General features: G+C 39.0%; 2 pseudogenes; both read right to left on the bottom strand.

The window, feature by feature from the left end:
* Positions 1-5,645: 5,645 nt before the first annotated feature.
* LOC102820868 lies at positions 5,646-14,278 on the bottom strand (annotated as a pseudogene).
* Positions 14,279-16,215: 1,937 nt separating this feature from the next.
* Positions 16,216-16,779, bottom strand: LOC102842079 (annotated as a pseudogene).
* Positions 16,780-21,794: the final 5,015 nt, after the last annotated feature.

Below are 21,794 nucleotides of genomic sequence, written 5' to 3'. Positions count from 1 at the left end.
AATGTATAAGATGACGGATCAAAATGCTGCCTACAAAAGACACACCTTACACACAAAAACAAAACTGAATTAAAAATAAAAAGTTGGAAAAATATATCAAGCTAATGGCAATCAAAAAAGAGCAGGAGTGGCAGTATTAATTACTGATAGAAAAAATTTTAAGGCAAAAACCTGCATAAGAGACAAAGTAGGACACCATATAATAATTAAATGGTCAATTGAACAAGAGGACATAACCATAATACATATCTATGTACCCAATCAAAAAGTCTCAAAATACAAAAATCAAACTGTAACAGAATTAAAGACAGAAATAGACAACTCAACAGTACTAGTAAGAGACTTTAATATACCACTTTTGATGAAGGACAGAGCAACTAGAAAGGAATTCAACAAAGACATAGAAGAAGTAAACAACACAAGCAGCCAACTTGACCTCATAAATATATACACAACACTGCACCCAACAAAAAACACAATATGCATTTCTTTCCAGTGCACATGGAACATTCCCAAGAATCGACCATGTGTTAGGCCACAAAGCAAGCCTCAATAAATTTTAAAATATTGAAATACTACAAAGCATCTTCTCAGATCACAATGTTATGAAATTAGAAATCAACAATAAAGAAATCCGGCGGGGGGGGTGGTGGTGGTGGGGGGAGGGATAGCATACATGGAAATTGAATAGCACCCTGCTCTAAAACTACTAGGTAATGGTGGTTGTGTGCTGTGGAGTCGGTTCCGACTCATAGAGACCGCGTATAGAGTTTCCAGGCTGTAAATCTTTATAGGAGCATGGAAACCCATGGAAAGGCTGATGGCCTTGACATCAGCAGACAGACTTGTAAGCACTGTAGAAAAAATTAAAAATGATGTAAAATATTCCTTGAATCAAACAAGAATGAAAACAACACTGTACCAAAACCTTTGGGACACAACAAAATCAGTGCTCAGAGGGCCATTTATATCAATAAATGTGCACATTCAAAAAGAAGAAAAAAACCCAAAATCATCACCTTAACCCAACATCTCCAAAAATTAGAAAAATAGTAGCAAAGTAAGCTTATTGGAAAAAAGAAATAATAAAGATTAAAGCAGAAGTAAATGAAACAGAATATGGACAAACAGAAAATAGAATCAACAAAAGAAACTGGTTCTTTGAAAGGATTAATAAAATCAACAAACCTCTGGCAAACCTAATAAAGGAAAAGAAGAAGATGCAAATACTACAAATAAGACATGTCACAACAGAACCAATGGAAATAAAAAGGATAATAACAGAATACTATCTAGAACTGTACTCCAACAAATTTGGAAACAGAAGAAATGGACAAATTTCTGAAAACACACTGCTTATTTAAATTAACATGGACTGAAGTACAAATCCATTACAAAAGACAAAACCAGATCAGGTCATTTTTAAAAACTCCAAACAGAAAAGGGTCTAGGCCCAGATGGCTTCACATGTGGATTCTACTAAACATTCAGAGAAGAGCTTACACCAAGTCTACTCAAAATATTTCAGAGTATAGAAAAGGATGAAAAACTCACAAATTCATTTTATGATACCAGAACTAGGCAAAGACATCACTATAAAAAACAGAATTATAAACCATTATCCCTCATGAACACAGACACTAAAATTTTCAACAAAATCTTAGCCCATAAAATCTAACAACATACCAAAAACAAAAAAGCAAAAGTAATATTTAAAAATTAATAATAAGTGGGATTTATACCAGCTATGCAAGGACTGTAGAAGAATTGATGCTTTTGAGTTGTGGTATAGGAGGAGAATACTGAAAGTGCCATGGGCTGCCAAAAGAACCCATAGATCCGTTTTGGAAGAAGTGCAGCCAGAGTGCTCCTTGGAGGCCAGGATGGCCAGGCTTCGTCTCTCATACTTCGGACATGTTGTCAGAAGCGACCAGTTGCTGGAGAAGGATATCATGTTTAGTAAGGTGGAGGGTCAGAGGAAACGAGGAAGACCCCCAACGAGATGGATTGGCCAAGTGGCAGCATCGATGGACTCAAGTGTGGCAACAGTAGTGAGATTGGCCCAGGATCGGGCAGTGTTTCATTCTGCTGTGCATAAGGTCGCTATGAGTCCCTACCGACTCGATGGCACCTAACAACAACAACAACAACAACATGCAATGTTAGAAAAATAATCAACACAACTACCACATAAATAAAACAAAGAAAGATCCAGAATAGGAAGAGACAAATAAAAGATTAACAGATGTAGAAAAGGCATTTGACAAAATTCAACACCTATTCCTGATAAGAAATGCTCAACAAAATAGGAAGAGAAGGGAAATTCCTGAACATCATTAAGGCATATATAAAAAACCAGCAGCCAGAGTCTAGGTAAGATGGCTGAGTAGGCAGACACACTGAGCAGGCCTTCTGCAACAAGAACATGGAAGAATAAATGAAATAGATACAGATGGTGGTTCTGAAACACTGAGCTTCAGAAGAGAGGACAGAGAGGTGGACTGAGAGCTAACTGGAAGGAGAAGCTGAACAGGAGCAGCAAGGTAGGAGAAAAACAGGCGGCTATCAGCTGGCATGGAGGAGAATGGCCATCTTGAGCTTTTGCAAGTAGCTGCCAATACCTGTGGGTACAAGGCTGGGCTGCAGGTGGGAGACAAGGAGGGTGCAGTCCTCCCTTGTTCTCTTGCCCTCTTGGTAACCGGGGTGTGGCCAGTCCCACCAACACAGTGGCCAGTGGCACCTACTCCTGTGCAGCCTCTGCTTGGGATCCTTCAGAGGCACGTGAACCGGAACTACACTACGCAAACAACAAACTGAGAACTGTGTTCAGATTTCCTTCCAGTCTCTGTCATATCCACCAAGAGACAGGTGGTGAGCGCTTGAGAGCACAACAATATACAATCATCAATTAACTATAACTATGAGACCACAATGTCTCAGAGAAAACAATTTCACCTTGCACAATGAAACAAGACAGAGGACCTCAAACAAGTGACCAAAAGATAATCAGAAAAGGAATCAGAACTACTTGATAACAAAAATCTTTTAAAATGCTATTTAGGTTTCTTTAATGAATTGAGCCACCACTCGTCTGTCAGTTTGTTGTACTGTGGTGGCTTATGAGTTGCTGTGATTCTGAAAGCTATGCCACTGGTATTTTAAACACCAGCAGGGTCACCCATGGTGGACAGGTTTCAGATGAGCTTCCAGACGAAGACAGATTAGGAAGAAGGAGAGACAAATTACTCTCCTGCAAAACAGCTGGTAGTTTCAAACTGCTAATCGCTACCAGAGCTCCTTAAAACAAACCTTGTTGTTGTTGTTATGTGCCATCGAGTCGGTTCCGACCCATAGCGACCCTGTATAGGGTTTCCGAGGGTGTAAATCTTTACGGGAGTAGAACCTAGAAGACTGAAAATAGGGAACCAGAGATACCAGTCTACAACAACAACAACAAAACATAAAAGGAAAAAAAGGGAATCATGTAGTTACAGAACTTCCAAATGAAGGGGAAATCAAGCAGATTTTAAGAAAAATAAATAAACCTAACGGCAACCCTAAGAAGACACCAAACTTTACTCCTAGTCCTAGCCCAACAGCATTAACCCTAGTCCTAACCAGAATCCTGACACTAAATGAAATCCTAGGTCTTGTCTGGTGGTGGTTACGTGCCGTGGAGTCGGTTCTGACTCATAGTGACCCTGCATAGGATTTCTGAGGCTGTAAATCTTGATGGGAGCAGAAAATCTCATTTTTCTCCCTCGGAACTGCTGGTAGTTTCGAACTGCTTACCCCAAGATTAGCAGCCTGACTCATAACCAGAGTTCCTTAGGTCTTGCCTAGGCATAGCCATAGTCCTAACCCTAACTCCTTAATCCTACCCACCTGACCCACCCCCACCCTCCACCAAAACAAACAAGCAAACAAACAAAAACCCAAAGCAAAAAATAGTAGCCTACATTAGTCACATAACCACCACCACCACATTAGTCTCAGTGGAGAAACTGAAAGCATTCCTCCCGAGAATGGGAACCAGACAAGGATGCTTGTTATCACCACTCCCACTCAACATGGTGCTGGAAGTATTACCTAGAGGTATAAGACAAGAAAGGGCCGTTAAAGGCATCCAAATTGGCAAAGAAGTAAAACCCTATTTGTAGATTATATAAGTCTATACACAGAAAATCCTAAAGACTCAGCAAGTAGATTAATTGTTGGCACTATTGAAAGATTCAGCAAAGCGGCAGGGTACAAGATCAACATACAAAAAATTAGTTGGATTCCTTACACTCAAAAAAGGAAGTTAGAAAAACAATACCTACCAAAAGATGAAATACTTAGGAATAAATCTAACCAGAGAAACAAAAAACTTATACAAAGAATACTGCGAAACACTGCTACAAGAAACCAGAAAAACCTACATAAATGGAAGAATATACCATGCTTATCAATAGGAAGACTTAACACTATGAAAATGTCAATGCTACCCAAAGTGATTTGCAGATGTAACGCAATCATGATCAAATTCCAACATCATTCTTTAAAGAGATGGAAAAACTAACCCAACTTTATATGTTGCTTTTCCAGTGAAAGAGACAAGGAAAAGCAGGGCACTACTAGGGAGGAAAGGTGCTCTGGTAGCGTAGTGGTTGTGAATCGGGCTGCGAACCTCAATGTCAGCAGTTCGAAACTACCAGCTGTTCCGCGGGAGAAAGATGAGGCGTTCTGCTCCCGTGAAGATTTACAGCCTTGGAAATCCTGTATAGGGTTGCTATGAGTTGGAACCGACTCCACGGCACACAGCCACAGCCACTAGGGAGGAAGGAGGCTGCCTCACAAATCAAGGTAGTCCAAACAGCCTGGTACTGGTACAACAGACAACTAGATCAATGGAACAGAATTGAGAAACAGAAGTAAAGTTAACTATTTATTAACTTTCTAAGTTAAAATTCCATACAGATGTTATACAAAGTCTCTGAACTGCAGAATTTCCTTTTCCCTACCATGTACCTTTTACCTAAATTATACTTTTTAGCAAATAAAACTGTATGAAATTCTTAACTCATTAGGAAAGTAAATTTTTGAAGACTTAGAATAAACTAAGAAATATGCAATAAGCTATGGTGAGCTGCTACACATACAAAATGCTCTAAGTTTTAAGAACATTTCAACATTTAAAATTGGAGTTTTATATGTATATAATTATATACTTATTTCAATGTGCTAAGATTCTTGAATTCAAAATATATAGGTTAGGAGGTTGAGCCATGTTTTGTTAAATGTTTATAAAGATTAAATTGAGCTTAAACTTTGATTTTGAAAAGAAATGTACCAAAACTGTAGTCTTAATTGTTGTCTTTAAATGATAACCCAGTTCTAGTGGACACAATGCAGCCTTTGAACAAGCTTGGAAGCTTACTGTAACTTACATTTTAAAGTCTAGATTTTAAAATCAGTTGCGGATTCTTTAAATAAAATTCTGAGCTGACATGGCAACTAGAAAATTCATTTCTTTAAAACCAAAGACAAATTGGTATGTTCAACACCGAACAATAGGAACCTTGAAATATCTTCTTTATGTTTTAAACATTCAGAATATTACAGATTCAAGTATAACAATAATAAAGCTTTATTTGTGTTTCCATTTATACACCAAACATAGTATCTTTAAGCTTACCAAATTTCTGATTATCTAGTTTTACAAAATAACCAAACAAGCATTTAGAATCAAAGGCATAGGCATATTTGTTTAGGTTCATGTTAATAACAACTGGTTTTGAATTCACGTAAGTATCTAGAATTGGCCAATGTAAACCACGGTAATGGCGATATATCTTAATTAAACAGACATGATTACAATCCCTTCAAAAATTTTACCCTCTCTGCAACCTTCAAACCAGAACAACAGATTATTATGCTTCAGTATAGGCAAATTTCTTACTTGAAATGCTCCATGTGGAATAAGATGTAATTGATGCTTCTTGCTTCCTAACCCATATGGGTTTCCACTGATATTTGTTCCTATAAGCGCCAATGTGTTTTTTCTAACATCTAATAGTGGCACGGCACTAATTTCCAAAAGTCCTGGATCATCAGCAGGCTGCTTCAATATTGAAGCGATTTCAAATTCATAATTAACTACAGAGGAATGCCAGCAATATTGTTTGTTGTTTTTCTCTACCGGTATCCATTTTCATCAGGAACTGGTTCCCCGTTTAACTGGTTTCTTTTCTTCGCTGGTACCCAGCACTCTGGAACAGGTTTGAAGTTTTCCTCAACATTCCAAAAAAAACCTCTTTTGAATATTCTTTTGAATGTAGACATTAAAAAACTCTTTTCTCAGCTTGCTTGTTGGGGTTTCCATCAAGCTGAACCCAAAGGTATGGCTTACCTCGTAGGCAATAACATAACACATAACAGCTGGCATGGCGCTGTGGGTTAAAGCACTGAACACAAGGTCGGTTTGAAGCACAATGTCGGCGATTCAAACTCACCAGCTGCTCCTTGGAAACCCTATGGTAGCGTAGTGGTTACGAGTCGGGTTGCTAACCTCAAGGTCAGCAGTTCGAAACTACCAGCAGTTCCGAAGGAGAAAGATGAGGCTTTCTGCTCCAGTAAAGATTTACAGCCTCGGAAGCCCTCCGCAGGGTCACTATGAGTCGGAACCGCCTCCAAGGCACACCACCACCACTGGCTCAACAGCACTTAGTAATAACATGACTCATCCACTTTTCTGTTAGAATTGCACTACATATATCCACATCTAATGCCCTGTGATTTATAGTTTCAACTACCAAGACTTTAAATGGCTGATGCTCCCTTTTGGCTGCACTGAGCTCAGGCGCCTCTTGGTGGGCCCAATAAGCACTGCAAGTACAGAGAGGGCTTTCCAGCCTGGAGAAACAATCAAGAATCACATGCAAGATGTGGAGTCAGCTTTCAGCATCGCTTCCCTTCCAGCTTTTTTTGATGCTTTCTGCACCATTTTGCCCATGGAACTCTTCAATATTGCAATTCGAAGCTTGTTTTTTTTCTCTGCAGTTCTTTCAGCTTGAGAAATTCCTTTTGGTTTTATAACTTCAGATCTTTGCACATTTAATTATAATACTTGATTTTTGTCTTCTCGAGCTGCCCTTTGAAATTTTCTGTTCAGTTCTTTTACTTCCTCATTTCTTCCATTTGCTTTAGTATCTCTACACTGGAGAGCAGTTTCAGAGTTTTTTCTGACATCCAGTTTGGTCTTTTACTTCTTTCTTGTCTTCTTAATGACCTTTGGCTTTCTTCCTGTATAATGTTCTTAATGTCATTCCATCATCTTGAGATGATATTTAAATTCAGGTAGCATATGTTCAAGGTTATATTTTGGCTCTTGTGGACTTATTTTAATGTTCTTCAGCTTCAGCCTGAACTGCATATGAGCAATTGATAGTCTCTTCCACAGTCTGCCCCTGGCCTTGCTTTGGCTGATGATATGGAGCTTTTGCACCGTCTATTTCCACAGATGTAGTCAACTTGGTTTCTATGTATTCCATCTGGTGAGGTTCAGATGTATACTAGTCTTTTATGTTGTTTAAAACAGTAATTGCAATGAAGAACTCATTGTTCTTGAAAAGTTCTGTCATGTGATCTCCAGCATCATTCCTATCACCAAGCCCTATTTTCCAGCTACTGATCCTTCCTCTTTGTTTCCAACCTTTGCATTCCAATCGCCAGTAATTACCAATACATCTTGATTGCATGTTTGATCAATTTCAGACTGAGGAAGTTGGTAGAATTCTTCAAGTTCATTATTACTGGCTTTGTTGTTTGGAGTATACATTTGAATAATAGTGGTATTAACTGGTCTTCCTTGTAGGCGTATGGATATTATCCTATCACAGAAATTTTTTTTTTTTAATGAAATGTTCTTTTTGATGATGAATGCAACACCATTCCTCTTCAATTTGTAATTCCTGGCATGATAAACCATGTGATTGTCAGATTCAAAATGAACAATACCCATCCATTTCAGCTTACTAATGCCTGGTGGTGGGGGTTATGTGCTGTGGAGTTGGTTCCCATTTCCGTGGCTATAAATCTTTACAGGAGCAGAAAACCTCATCTTTCTCCCATGGAACCACTGGTAGTTTCGAACTGCTGACCTTAAGGTTCGCAGCCAGATTCATACCCACTATGCTACCAGAGCTGCTAATGCCTAGGTTATCGATATTTATGTGTTCCATTTCATTTTTTGCAACTTCCAATTTTCATAGATTGATTCTTGTACATTCCATGTTCTGTTTATTATGGATGTTTGCAGCTGTTTTTCCTAATTTTGAGTTGTGCCCCATGAGCAAATGAAAGTCCTGAAAACTTTACTTCATTCTCATCATCACTGCCAACTCCACTTTGAGGAGTACCTTCCAACCTGAGGGGCTAATCATCCAGCACTATATCTGACAATATTCTGGTACTATTCATGATGTTTCAATATTCTATATTCTGGTGCTATCTGACAATGTTCCACTGCTATTCATAAGGTTTTTAGGGCTAATCATTTGCGTCTCTTTCCTGGAAACTCAGCTGAAACTTGCCCACCATGGGTGTACCCTGCTGGCTTTAAAAATACCGCTGGCATAACTTCCAACACCACAGTACAACAAACTGATAGACGAATGGTGGACTTTTAAAATTACCTTTATATATTTAACTGTAAGAAACTGATAAACTGTTTTCCAAAGTGGTTGCTTCATTTCATTTCTACCAGCATTGTATGAGGGAGCACGGTGGCGCTGTTGGATAGGTAATGGATTTCGAACCACAAACTCGGTGGTTTGAATTCACCAGCCTTCCCAGGAAACCCTACAGAGGGTTGCTATGACGTGGAACAGACTCCACAGCACTTAACAACAGCATGGTATGAGAGTTCCACTTCCTTCATATCCTTGTCAACACTTGAAATGGGCAGTCTTTTAATTTTAACCAGTTCAACAAGTGTGTTGTTGTTGTTAAGTGCTGTTGAGGCCGTTCAGACTCATAGCAACCCTGTATTGGGTTTCCTACAATCAGCCGTTGGATTTGAACCACCAGCCTTGTGGTTAGCAGTCCAGTGTTTATTCTTCAACGCCACACCAGGGCACCTTAATAAGTATGTAGTGCTACCTAATTGTGGTTTTAATTTGCATATCCCTGATGATCAATGAGCAGTTTTCCATGTGTTTAATTACCATCTATATACCTTCCATAATGAAATGTCTCCCAGATTTTCTACCCATTTAAAAAAACAGGGTTATTTGATTTCTTATTATTGAGTTTTGAGGGTCTTTATCTATTCTGGAGTCCTGGTGTAGCACTGTGGGCTAATGCACTGGACTGCAAAGTAGTTTGAACTACAAGGTTGGTGGTTCAAGTTCACCAGCCGCTCTTTGGAAACCCTTATACAGGGTCATTATGGGTTGGAACCGACTCGACAGCACTTAACAACAACAACATATATTCTGGATGTTGTTGTTGTTGTTAAGTGCCGTCGAGTCGATTCCGACCCATAGTGACCCTGTATAGGGTTTCCGAAGAGCAGCTGGTGAGCTTGAACCACAGATTTTGCAGTTCACACAGCTTTGCAGTCTGGTGCATTAATTCTGGATATGTTGTTGTTGTTGTTATGTGCCATAGTGTTGGTTCTGACTCATAAGTACCCTGTACAGGGTTTCCGAGGCTGTAAATCTTTGAGGGAGCAGAAAGCCTCATCTTTCTCCTGCTGAACAGCTGGTAGTTTCGAACTGCTGACCTTAAGGTTCGCAGCCCGATTCGTAACCACTACGCTACCAGAGCTCCTTTACATGTTCTTTATCATATATATATACTTTGCAAATATTTTTATCACAGTCTGTGGCTTGCCTTTTCATTTTTGGGGGGTGAAGAATGAACTTTACCTAAAGAATTCGACCTTTGTGGTGTTGGAGGAGAATCTTGAAAGTGCCATGGGCTGCGAAAAGAACCAACAGATCTGTGTTGGGAGAAATGCAGCCAGAGTGCTCCTTGGAGGTCAAGAAGGCCCAACTTTGTCTCTCATACTTCGGACATATTGTCAGGAGGGACCAGTCTCTGGAGAAGGATGTCGTGTTTGGTAAGGTGGAGTCCTGGTGTGGCGCTGTGGGTTAATGCGCAAGACTGCAAAGCCGTTTGAACTGCAAGGTCAGAAGTTCAAGCTCGCCAGCCGCTCCTTAGAAACCCTATCCAGGGTCGCTATGGGTCGGAACTGACTCGATGACACTTAACAACAACAACAACAAGGTGGAGGGTCAGAGAAAAAGAGGAAGACACCCATCGAGATGGATTGGCAAAGTGGCAACATCAATAGCCTCGAGTGGCAACAATTGATTGTAAGGTTGACCCAGGATCGGACAGTGCTTAGTTCTGTTGTGCATAGGTCGCTATGAGTCAGTACCGACTCAAAGACACCTAACAACAGCTTCAGTTCCTGGAAGGTAACCTCTGAATCTTTTGAATTTCCCCAGTGACTAGAATGTCTTATTCTTCATGGAGGGTCCCTGGACCATACCTAATTATTGATACAGCTACAAGAAAGACTCACAAGTGATAATAGCCCAATCTCCAGAGTGTGGGGGTGGGGCTGGAGATTGAGTCCAATCATGTGGCCAGTGATTTAATTAATCATGTCGATGTTACAAAACTTCAATAAAAACTCTAGGCATTCAAAGCTTGAATGAGCTTCCCTGACGCATCCAGACTCTGCAGGGACAGAACACAGAAGCTTCGCTTTTGGGACCCTTCAGACCTTACTTTAATGGGTCTCTTCTTTTGGCTAGTTGTAATTTGTATCCTTTTTACTGGGCTGAGCAAATAAATAACCTGAGAAACTTGATAGTATGAAGAAAAGTATGGCATCATGATAGAAATAAGATTCAATCAAACAATATACAGATAACACATGGAGGTGATTTGTCTCTTTGTCCTGTTTAAGACTTAGTAAAGGGGTCTCTATAAAATCTACTCCACCACTCGTTTGTCAGTTTGTTGCACGGTGGTGGCTTGTGAGTTGTGATTCTGGAAGCTATGACACAGGTATTTTAAATACCCATGGTGGACAGGTTTCAGATGAGCTTCCAGACAAAGACAAACTAGGAAGAAAGAGTGATGAACTGCTTCTGAATATTGTCATTGAAAACCTTATGAATAGCAGAGAAACACTGTCAGATACAATGCTGGAAAATGAGCCCCTGAGGTTGGAAGGCAAATTACTGAATACTGAAACATAATAAAGAGCATGAGAATATTGTCAGATATAATGCCAGAAGGCAAACCCCTGGGTTAGAAGGCACTCAAAATGCAACTGGGGAAGAGCTGCCTCCTCAAAGTAGAGTTAACCATGATGACACAAATGGAGTAAAGCCCATGGGAGTAAAGCCCTCAGGCCCTTCATTTGCTGATGGGGCACAACTCAAAATGAAGAGAAACAGCTTTAAACATCCATTAATAATCAGAACATAAAATGTACAAAGTATGAGTCTAGAAAAATTGGAAATTGTCAAAAATGAAATGGAACGCATAAATATCGACATTTTAGGTATTAGTGAGTTGAAATGGACTGGTATTGGCCATTTTGAATCTGACAACTACATGGTTTACTATGCTGGGAATGACAAATTGAAGAGGAATGGTATTGCATTCGTTGTCAAAAAGAACATATCCAGATCAGTCATGAGGTACAATGCTGTCTGTGATAGGATAATATCCATGCTCCTACAGGAAAGACCAGTTATATCATTATTATTCAAATTTACGCACCAACCACTAAAGCTAGTTAGGACAAAATGGAAGAATTCTACCAAATTCTTCAATCTGAAATTGATCAAATATGCAATCAAGATGTATTGATCAAAAAAAAAAAGATGTATTGATCATTACTGGTGATTGGAATGCAAAGGTTGTGGCCTTGGTGATAGAAATGATGCTGGACGCATCATAGAATTCTGCAAAATCAATAATTTGTTCATTTCAAATACACACGGACCTAACCAGATGGAATATACAGAAATCAATTTGACTACATCTGTGGAAAAAGATGATGGAAAAGCTCTATATCATCAGTCAAAACAAGACCAGGGGCAGACTGTGAAACAGACCATCAATTGCTCATATGCGAATTCAGTCTGAAGCTGAAGAAAATGAAAACAAGTCCACGAGAGCCAAAATATGACCTTGAATATATCCCACCTGAATTTAGAGATCATCTGAAGTACAGATTTCATATATTAAACACTAAAGACCAAAGACCAGAAGAGTTGTGGGATGACATCAAGAACATCATACATGAAGAAAGCAAAAAGTCATTAAGAAGACAAGAAAGAAGGAAAAGGTCAAAATGAATGTCAGAAAAAACACTGAAACTTGCTCTCCAGCATAGAGATGCTAAAGCAAATGGAAGAAATGAGGAAGTACAAGAGCTGAACAGAAAATTTCAAAGGTCAGCTCAAACACAAAGTCAAATATTACAGCAAAATGTGCAAAGACCTGGAGACAGAAAACCAAAATGGATGAACACGCTCACCATTTCTCAAGCTGGGGGAACTGAAGAAAAAATTCGAGCCTCGACTTTTGTTATTGAAGGATTCTCTGGGCAAATTATTGAATGATGCAGAAAGCATCAAAAGAAGATGGAAGGTACACAGAGTAGACAGGGATGTGTAACATGGACATTGACTACCCAAAGTGATTGGCTTACAAGCTTTCAAGAGGCAATCTAGATCCAGAGGGAGTGGAGAAAGGTAGAATCTCCACTGAGTAGTATCCAATCTGTCTAGGCAGGGGTGCTGAAAAGAAATGCCGGTAGGACTCTTGTGATACAATAGTGAATAATTGTTATCAGGACTGATTGTGAGGGTTGGAAATGTAAAGGTAGACGTTTTGTAGCAAGGAGGGGAGTGTTTATCTTTGCAGTCTAGGAGAAGAGGTCCCTGAGACCATCAAGGGAGAAGAGCGGAGAGAGGGACTGTACCCAGAAAAGCAGTGATGCCAGAGATGGAGGCAGAGATGATGACATGGAGAGATGGAGCAGCTGGGGACTCTAGACCCAGAGAGGGAGAAGGGCTGTGTGCTGACGACCAGGGGAGCAGGCTTGCAGGCTATACCCTTTGGCTGGTTGGTGATGCATAAAGAGGATTGTAACCATGGCAATGAAATGATATAGGATAGGATAAATGTAAAACGAATGTTCTTCCATGTAAACTGTCACATAATTCACAATAAAACATAAAAAAAAAAAAATTAGATTCCCAATGGAAAAAAAGAAAGAAGATGGAAGAAATACACAGTCACTGTATCAAAAGGAAATGGTTGATGTTCAACCGTTTCAAGAGGTAGCATATGATCAAGAGCCAATGATACTGAAGGAAGAAGTCCAAGGTGCATTGAAGGAAATGGCAAAGAACAAGGCACCAGGAATCGATGGAATAAAAATTGAAATATTTCAAGAAAGTGAAGCGGCACTGGAGGCATCTAAGCCAAGAAATTTGGAAGACAATTATCTGGCCAACTGATTGGAAGAGATCCGTATTTGTGCCCATTCCAAAGAGAGGTGATCCAATGGTATGTGGAAATTATCAGACAATCTCTTTGATATCCCATGCGAGTAAAGTTTTGCTAAAGGTAATATAGAAATGGCTACAATCATACATTGACAGAGAACTTCCAGAGGTTCAAGCTGGATTCATCAAAGGATGTGGAATGAGGGCTATCATTGCTGATGTCCAATGGATCTTGACTGAAAGCAGAGAATACCAGAAAGGTGTTTACCTGTGCTTTATTGACTTTTGATTTTGTGGATCATGACAAACTATGGACAACACTGCAAAGTATGAGTATTTCTGAACACTTAATTGTGCTCATAAGAGATCTGTACATGGACCAAGAGGCAGCTGTTTGAACAGAACATGGGAACACTGAGTTGGAACCGATTCTATGGCACTCAACAACAACAAATATATTGAAAAGATTGTTATTTCCTCCACTGAAGCATTTATTGTTGTTGTTAAGTGTCTTTGAGTCAGTTCCGACCCATAAGAAGCTACTGGTGAGTTTGAATCACAAACCTTGTGGTTCAAATTGACCTTGAGGTCGAGTGCTGATCGACATCAGGACTCTCAGCACCACACCAGAACTCATTTATACAGCTAATGAAAATCATTTGACTATATATATATATTTAAATCATTCGATCACATATGTGTAGTGTACTTCTAGATTCTTTTCCATTGATTTTACACCAATACCACATCATGTTGATAGCTGTAGGTTGAAATCAGGTAGTGATTTTTTATTGTTAACCAAAAGATTGGAGGTTTGAGCCTTACCCTGGTAGTGGTTATGTGCTACTCTGGAGCACAGTTCTACCCTGACATACTTGGTGTTGCAGTGAATTGGAAACCACTCAAAGGCAACTGATTCTGATAAGTTAAGTCCTCTGTTCCTTTTCGAAGTTGGTTGACTGCTCTAGGTCCATTGCATTTCCATATAAATTTTAGAATCAGCTTGTCTGCTAATTTATGCATTTTAGCAATACTGAGTTTTCCAGTCTGTGAGCATAGGCTATCACTCCTTTTATTTACACCTTTAATTACTTTCAGGAATATTTTGCAATTTTAGTGTACAAGCCTTTCACGTCTTTTGCCAAATTTTGTATTTTGAGACGCTGTGGCGCTGTGTGTTAATGCACTGGACTGCAAAGCTGCTCTTTGGAAACCCTATACAGGGTCTCTTTGTCGGAACCAACTCGACGGCACTTTACAACAACAATTATAAATGGTATCCTTTATTTCACTTTCTGGTTGTTAATTGCTAGTCTATAGGAATAGTTGATTTTCGAATTTTTAAAAAACTAATTTGGTAGTGTTTATTTTGTAGATAAGGAGCTCTGGTAGCATAGTGGTTACGAATTGAGCTGTGAACCTTAAAGTCAGCAGTTCAAAACTACCAGCCGCTCTGCGGGAGAAAGATGAGGCTTTCTGCTCCCATAAAGATTTACAGCCTTGGAAACTCTGTACAGGGTCACTATGGGTCAGAACCGACTCAACGGCACATAACAACAACAACAATTTTGTACATATTTTGGAATTTTCTACTTAATGTCAGATGTGAAAAAGACAGTTTTACTTCTATGATAATTTGTATACTTTTGATTTCTTTTCTTACTGTATTGCAAGGGCTGGAACTTAAAGCACAATGTTGAATAGAAGTGAAACCTCAGCTAGTTAAAACAACTTTTTTTCTTTTGCAAGTAAAAGACCTTGAGGTTGCAGCTGGCCAAAATAACTCTTTTGTGGGAGCAAAGGCCATTAGTGGTGGCCTTATTTACACCTTTCTGTAGATAAGTCAGCAGTTAACCCCACTCCAAGGGCTAGTACAGGAATGAAAAAAGAAAACCCCTGAAAATTGCCAATGAAGGACCAAAATGTTCCCTTTGGAGATAATGTGTCTAGAGTGGTCAGCTCAACCTGAGATAAACAGATCAACAAAGAGGTTCCTAAAATTCCTCAAACCCTTTGCTCAAGATCCCTATAAATCCCCTTTCCCCTCTCCATTCAGAGAAGCAGAGGGGTTTCCTGAATACATTAAACCTTGCTTGCTTTGCCTGTCCCACAGGAAAATCTTGGTACTTGATTTCCCTGTGGGACAGGCAGCATGAGTTTGTCTTTGAGGACAACAAAAGTAGGAAAATTAGACATTCTTATCTTTTTGTCAACCTTAAAAAGTAATCATTCAGTCTTTCCCCACGGAGTACGATGTCAGCTATCGAATTTCCATGTTGTTATTGTTGTTGTTAGGTACCATAGTGTAGGATTCAATTCATAGTGACCCTATGGACAACAAAACAGAATACCACCCAGTCCTGTGCCATCCTCACAATTGTCTTGAGTCCATTGCTGCTAATACGGTGTCAATTCATCCATAGATGTCTTTTTACCAGATTGAGGACATTCTCCTCTAGTTTGGTAAGAATCTATAAAAAATTCTTATGATAAAAACAGGTATTGACATTGGAGAGGTTTCAATTCTGTGAAAATGAAAGTGCTATCTAAATTAGTTGGAACACAAACTTTTTCAGGCCTTTCCGGAACTGAACTTGACCTGTTTGTGTGCCTAGGATGTATCTAATATAGCATAGATATTATTGTTGTACCCCGATGTTGAGAAACAAACTAGCAACAAGCATCCTGTCTATGCTGGCACTTTCAGCATAGACTGTACCACTCTTATCAGTTCATGAAACTCCGTGTACTGAAAGTGGCCACAGTCAGTGAATTTGTATAATTTGGCTTCCAGCTTATCAGCAACTTCTTGTTGTTCCTTCCAGGATCAACAAGAAGGCTCATCAGTGGACCCAAACTGCACATTGTTAGGGCAGTTGGCCTTGATCTTTTCTCACTGCCAGGGGCGGTTGAAGTATCCACTTGCACGTTCATTTTCATTTCCCAAGTCTGATGTGTATGCAGATACTAGTACAATAGCATATACTCAGTGTGTTTCTGCATATCTCATGGCAGCAATGACCCCGGAACTGTGGCCTATGATAATGGTCTTCTCATCACCTCGGAGCTCTGTTTCCATGAAGGGCAACTAGATGCTCTCTTGAGCTGTAATTGGGTCAGGCAGATTTTTAACCAAACACTAGAAACCAAGTATCTGCTCCAGCCTCTTTTTGACCCAGCCATACCAGCCTTGAGTGTTCACATACCCACCTCCGTTCTCGGGAACAATAACTGCCTTGCTTAGAGAAACCATGGGTGAAGGGTTGTAAGTGTTTCTAGCAGCAGCTGGATTTTGTATTTTATTCTGTTCATGTTTTGAATTACATGATTTATTTTGGAATATTAAATCTTTTGACTCCTGGGATTAAAACTTACTTGGTTATAATGACATATTTATATATTATTGGATTCTAGTTGAGAAATCTTTTTTAAAAAATATTTTGTGCATATGTTCATGAAGAATATTTGTCTGTAGTTTTCTTTTTTATAATTTCTTCTTCTGATTTTGTCATAAGTTTAATTCTGGCCTCACACAATGGGTTTCTTCTTCACTACTCTGGAAGAGTTTATGTAGAGTGATATTCTTAAATATCTAGTAGAATTTGTTAATGAAGCCAACTGGGTCTGGTGTTTTAATTATGGGAAGGTTTTAATTTGTTTAAAAGATACATGCTTATTCACGTTACTTATTTTTTGGGGGTAAGATTTAGTAGTTTATGTATTTCAAGGAATATGTGTATTTCATTTAATTTGTTTAATTTATTGGTATCACCTCATTTATATTATCCCATTTTTATTCTTTTTTAAATATTCAATTCAATTTATTAGAATTCATTATAGGCAGTACTCACATTATGAACGAGTTCCATTGCTAAATCTGTCTTTCAGTCATATTTATATTCAAGTCAGAGCAGTTAGGTATGTTGTTGTTGTTAAGTGTCGTCGAGTCGATCCCGACCCACAGCGACCCTGTATAGGGTTTCCTAGGAGCGGCTGGTTTGCTTGAACCGCTGACCTTGCAGTTCAAACGACTTTGCAGTCTGGTGCATTAACCCACAGTGCCACACCGACTAGTTGACATTAAATATGATCTATACCTAACTAAGCCACACCGACTAGTTGACATTAAATATGATCTATACCTAACTAAGCTAGGGCTAATGCATCAGACTGCAAAGTCATTTGAACTGCAAAGTCAGCGGTTCAAGCAAACCAGCCGCTCCTAGGAAACCCTATACAGGGTCGCTGTGGGTCGGGATCGACTCGACGGCACTTAACAACAAGTCAAATGCTTGTCTTAGTGCATACACGTGCTTCAAAAGTTCATGGAAAAATTCAATGATCTTTTTTTAACTTTTTATTGTGAATTGAGTGAAGGTTTACAGAATAGATCGTTTTACATTCAACAAATCATACACTTAATTCCATTTCGATCATTGCAATTCCTTCAATGTAATATCACCTAACCCACTTCCTCCCTGTGTTTTCTTGTTTTCATTATTCTTTCTTTTGCAACTCTTCTGCATTTTGTTCCCTGGGTAAATGCTGTCCCTTTGATCCTGAATGGTTGACCATACCATAGTGTGTGTACCTCACTAGTATTGTCCTCCCTATATACCTGCTTGGAGTCCTGGTGCAGCGCTATGGGTTAATGTACTGGACTGCAAAGTTGTTTGAACTGCAAAGTCTGCGGTTCAAGCTCACCAGCCACTCCTAGGAAACCCTATACAGGGCCGCTATGGGTTGGAACGGACACAGCGGCACTTAACAACAAATATACCTGTTTGGCTGAAAATTGTGAACTCTGTTCCAGACCAGAAGGGTGACCAAGGGTTATATTCTTGGAGTTCCACTGACTAGTGAGCTTGGTCCTTTTTTTTTTTTTTTTTTTTGAGTGTTGTTTTGTATGTTGAATTTTGTATTCTTGTTTATCAGTAAGATTTATAGTGAGACTTTAAAAAAAAAAAACAACAGAATTTACCTTTACTTCTATTCACTTAATTTTTCCTTCCCCCACTCTCCACTCACCCTGTAGCCATCATAGAATGCTTCATTTAGCAAGAAAATCTTGTCTTAACTTTTTACAACAATGGTCTCATGCAATATTTGTCCTTTTGTGATGGACTAATTTCACTCAGCATAATGTCCTCCAGGTTCATCCATGTGATGAGGTGTTTTGCAGACTCCTTAACGTTGCATAATGTTCCATTGTGTGTATGTACCAAAGTGTGTTCAACCATTCTTTTGCTGATGAGCATGTAGACTGTCCCCTCTTTTTGCTATTGTGAATAGTGCTGTAATGAGCACAGGCGTGCCTTATCTAGTTATGTCACAGCTCGGATTTCTTGAGGATATTATACCAAGTAGAGGGATTGCTGGGTCATATGGTATTTTTATTGCCAACTACTTGAGAAAGCGCCATATGCTTTTCCACCATTTTACAATCCCACCATTTTACAATCCACCATTTTACAATCCCACGAACAGTGTAAGGAGGGTCCTAGTCTCTCCACACCCTATTTTCTGTTTTTTGGAACTTTGTTATTAATGCTGGGGTAAGATGATATCTCATTGTTGTTTTGATTTGCATCTCTAATGGCTAATGATCCTGAGCAGTTCTTCATATGTTTGTTGGCCGTCTGAATGTCTTCTTTAGTGAAGTGTCTGTTTATGTCCTCTACCCATTTTTAAATTGGATTATTTGTCTTCTTATTGTTGAAGCATTGAAGTGTTCTATAAGTTTTAGACAGTACTCCTTTGTCTGATAAATTGTTATCAAACCATTTTTCCCAGTCGGTGGGCTCTATTTTTCTCCTTTGATTAAATCCTTTGATGCATGTGTCTAATTTTTAGGAGGTCCAAGCCATCTATTTTTTATTCTCTTTGTGTGTTTTTAGTTATGTTTCATAGGGTATGTATGCCATATATCAGAGTCCCTACATTTCCCCCTAGTTTTTCATTGGTGATCTTTATAGTTCTAGGCTTTAATCCATGTTGAATTCATTTTTGTATATGGTGTGCGATATGGGTCTTGTTTAATTTTTCTGCAAATGGTTTTCCAAACTTGTAAGTACCATTTGTTGAAGAGACAATCTCTTCCCCATTTAATGCATCTTGGCAACTTTGTCGAAGATCAGCTGATCATAAGTGGATGGATTTACTTCTGTTCCATTGATCTATGTGTATTTCGTTGTACCAGTGCCAAGCTGTTTTGACTACTGTGGCTGTGTAATGGTTTTCAGATTGGGAAGTGAGAAGCCTCCTACTTTGTTCTTTTATAGTAATGCTTTGCTTATCCCGGGTCTCTGTCCTTTCTATATAATGTTAGTGATTAGATTTTCCATTCTTTAAAGAATGGTGTTGGAATCTGAATTGGAATAGCATTATATCTATAGATTGTTTTGGGTAGTGTTGACATTTTCACAATTCTAAGTCTTCCTATCCATGAGCAGTGTATATTCTTCCATTTTTGCAGGTCTTTTTTGGTTTCTTAGAGTTGTTGTTAAGGAGCTCTGGTAGCGTAGTGGTTACGATTTGGGTTACTCACCTCAAGGTCAGCAGTTCAAAACTACCAGCTGTTCCATGGAAGAAAGATGAGGCTTTCTGCTCCTGTAAAGATTTACAGCTTCGGAAACCCTATACAGGGTCGCTATGAGTCAGAACCAACTCTATGGCACATAACTAACCAACCAATAGTTGTTGTTGTTGTTGTTAAGTGTGGTCAAGTCTATTTTGACTCATAGCAACTCTGTATAGGGTTTCTGAGGAGCAACTGTTGAATTTGAACTGTAGACCTTGTGGTTCAAACTGAACGTGCGGTCACTACACTACACCAATGGTCTGTAAATTTCTTTGAAAAGGTCTTTTGTTTCTTGGGTTAAATTTATTCCCAAGTATTTAATATTTTGAGTAGCTACTATAAGTGATAAGGAGCTCTAGTAGCATAGTGGTTACCAGTTGGGCTGCTAACCTCAAGGTCAGCTGTTTGAAACTACCAGCAGTTCCATGGGAGAAAGATAAGGCTTTTTGCTTCTGTAAAGATTTACAGTGTCAGACCCCCTATACAGAAATGGAGTCAGAACTGACTCCATGGCACACCACCACCACCACTATAAGTGATACTGTTTTCCTTTTCAGAATTCTCTTTATTAGTGTAAAGGAATCCAGATGATTTTTTTTAAAGTTGATCTTGTACCATGCTACTTTGCCAAGTCTATCTATGAGTTTCAATAATTTTCTTGCAGAGTCTTTGGGATTTTCTAAGTATAGGGTCATATCATCTGCAAATAGAGACAGTTTTACTTCTTTGTCAATTTTGATGCCTTTAATTTTCCTTACTTGCCTTACAGTTTTGGCTAAGACTTACCACGCAATATTGAATGGGAGTGGTGATAAAAGACATCCTTGTCTGATTCTTGTTCACAAGGGGAATGATGTCAGTTTCTCACTGTTGAAAGTGATATTGGCTGTTGTTTTTGTATATATGCCCTTAATTATGTTGAGGAATTTCCCTTCTATTCTTATTTTGTTGAATGTTTTCTATCAGGAATGAGTATTGGATTTTGTCAAATACATTTCTGCATCAATTGATATGATCATGTGATTTTTCCCTTTGTTTTATTTATGTGGTGAATTACATTGATTGTTTTTCTAATATTGAACTATCCCTGCATACCTGGTATGAATTCCACTAGGTAATGATGTATTATTTTTTGGATCTATTTTTGGATTCCATGTGCTAAGATTTTGTGGAGAATTTTTGTATTTATGTTCATTAGTTCTGACATGGTGCTGCGGGTCAATGTGCTGGAATGCAAAGTCACAACCGTAAGGTCAGAAGTTCAAGCTCATCAACAGCTCCTAGGAAACTATACAGGGTTGCTATGAGTCAGAGGCAACTTATATTATTCTTCTTTCCTGTGGTTCCTATTTGAATTCCACCCACCTTCCTTTCCCTTCTCAACTTTGTCTTTAGGAAAATGTTTACCTTTTGATTTTGAATGATTGACCATTCCGTAATGAGCATTCCTTACTAGTGCTGTTGTCCGCCCTATAAACCTCTTCACTGATTGGCTGAAAATTGGGCCATGAGGGTGAGCTCCTTTCCAGAGCTGCAGGGTGGTGGCGAGTCATAGCTTCAGATTCCTGCAGTCTCTTTCCTACCAGTAAACCTATTTTCTCTTTCTTCTTCTTTTTTTTTAAAGTAACTAATTTTGAGTTTTGTTCCACATTTTCTTCTACTCTATTCAGTACTCTCTAATGTGATCT

Source organism: Chrysochloris asiatica, unplaced genomic scaffold (assembly GCF_000296735.1).
Source record: "Chrysochloris asiatica unplaced genomic scaffold, ChrAsi1.0 scaffold00315, whole genome shotgun sequence".
In the NCBI taxonomy this organism is placed as follows: Eukaryota; Metazoa; Chordata; class Mammalia; order Afrosoricida; family Chrysochloridae; genus Chrysochloris; species Chrysochloris asiatica.
Note: the sequence above shows the minus strand (reverse complement) of the source record. Positions and strands in the feature narration are given on the sequence as shown.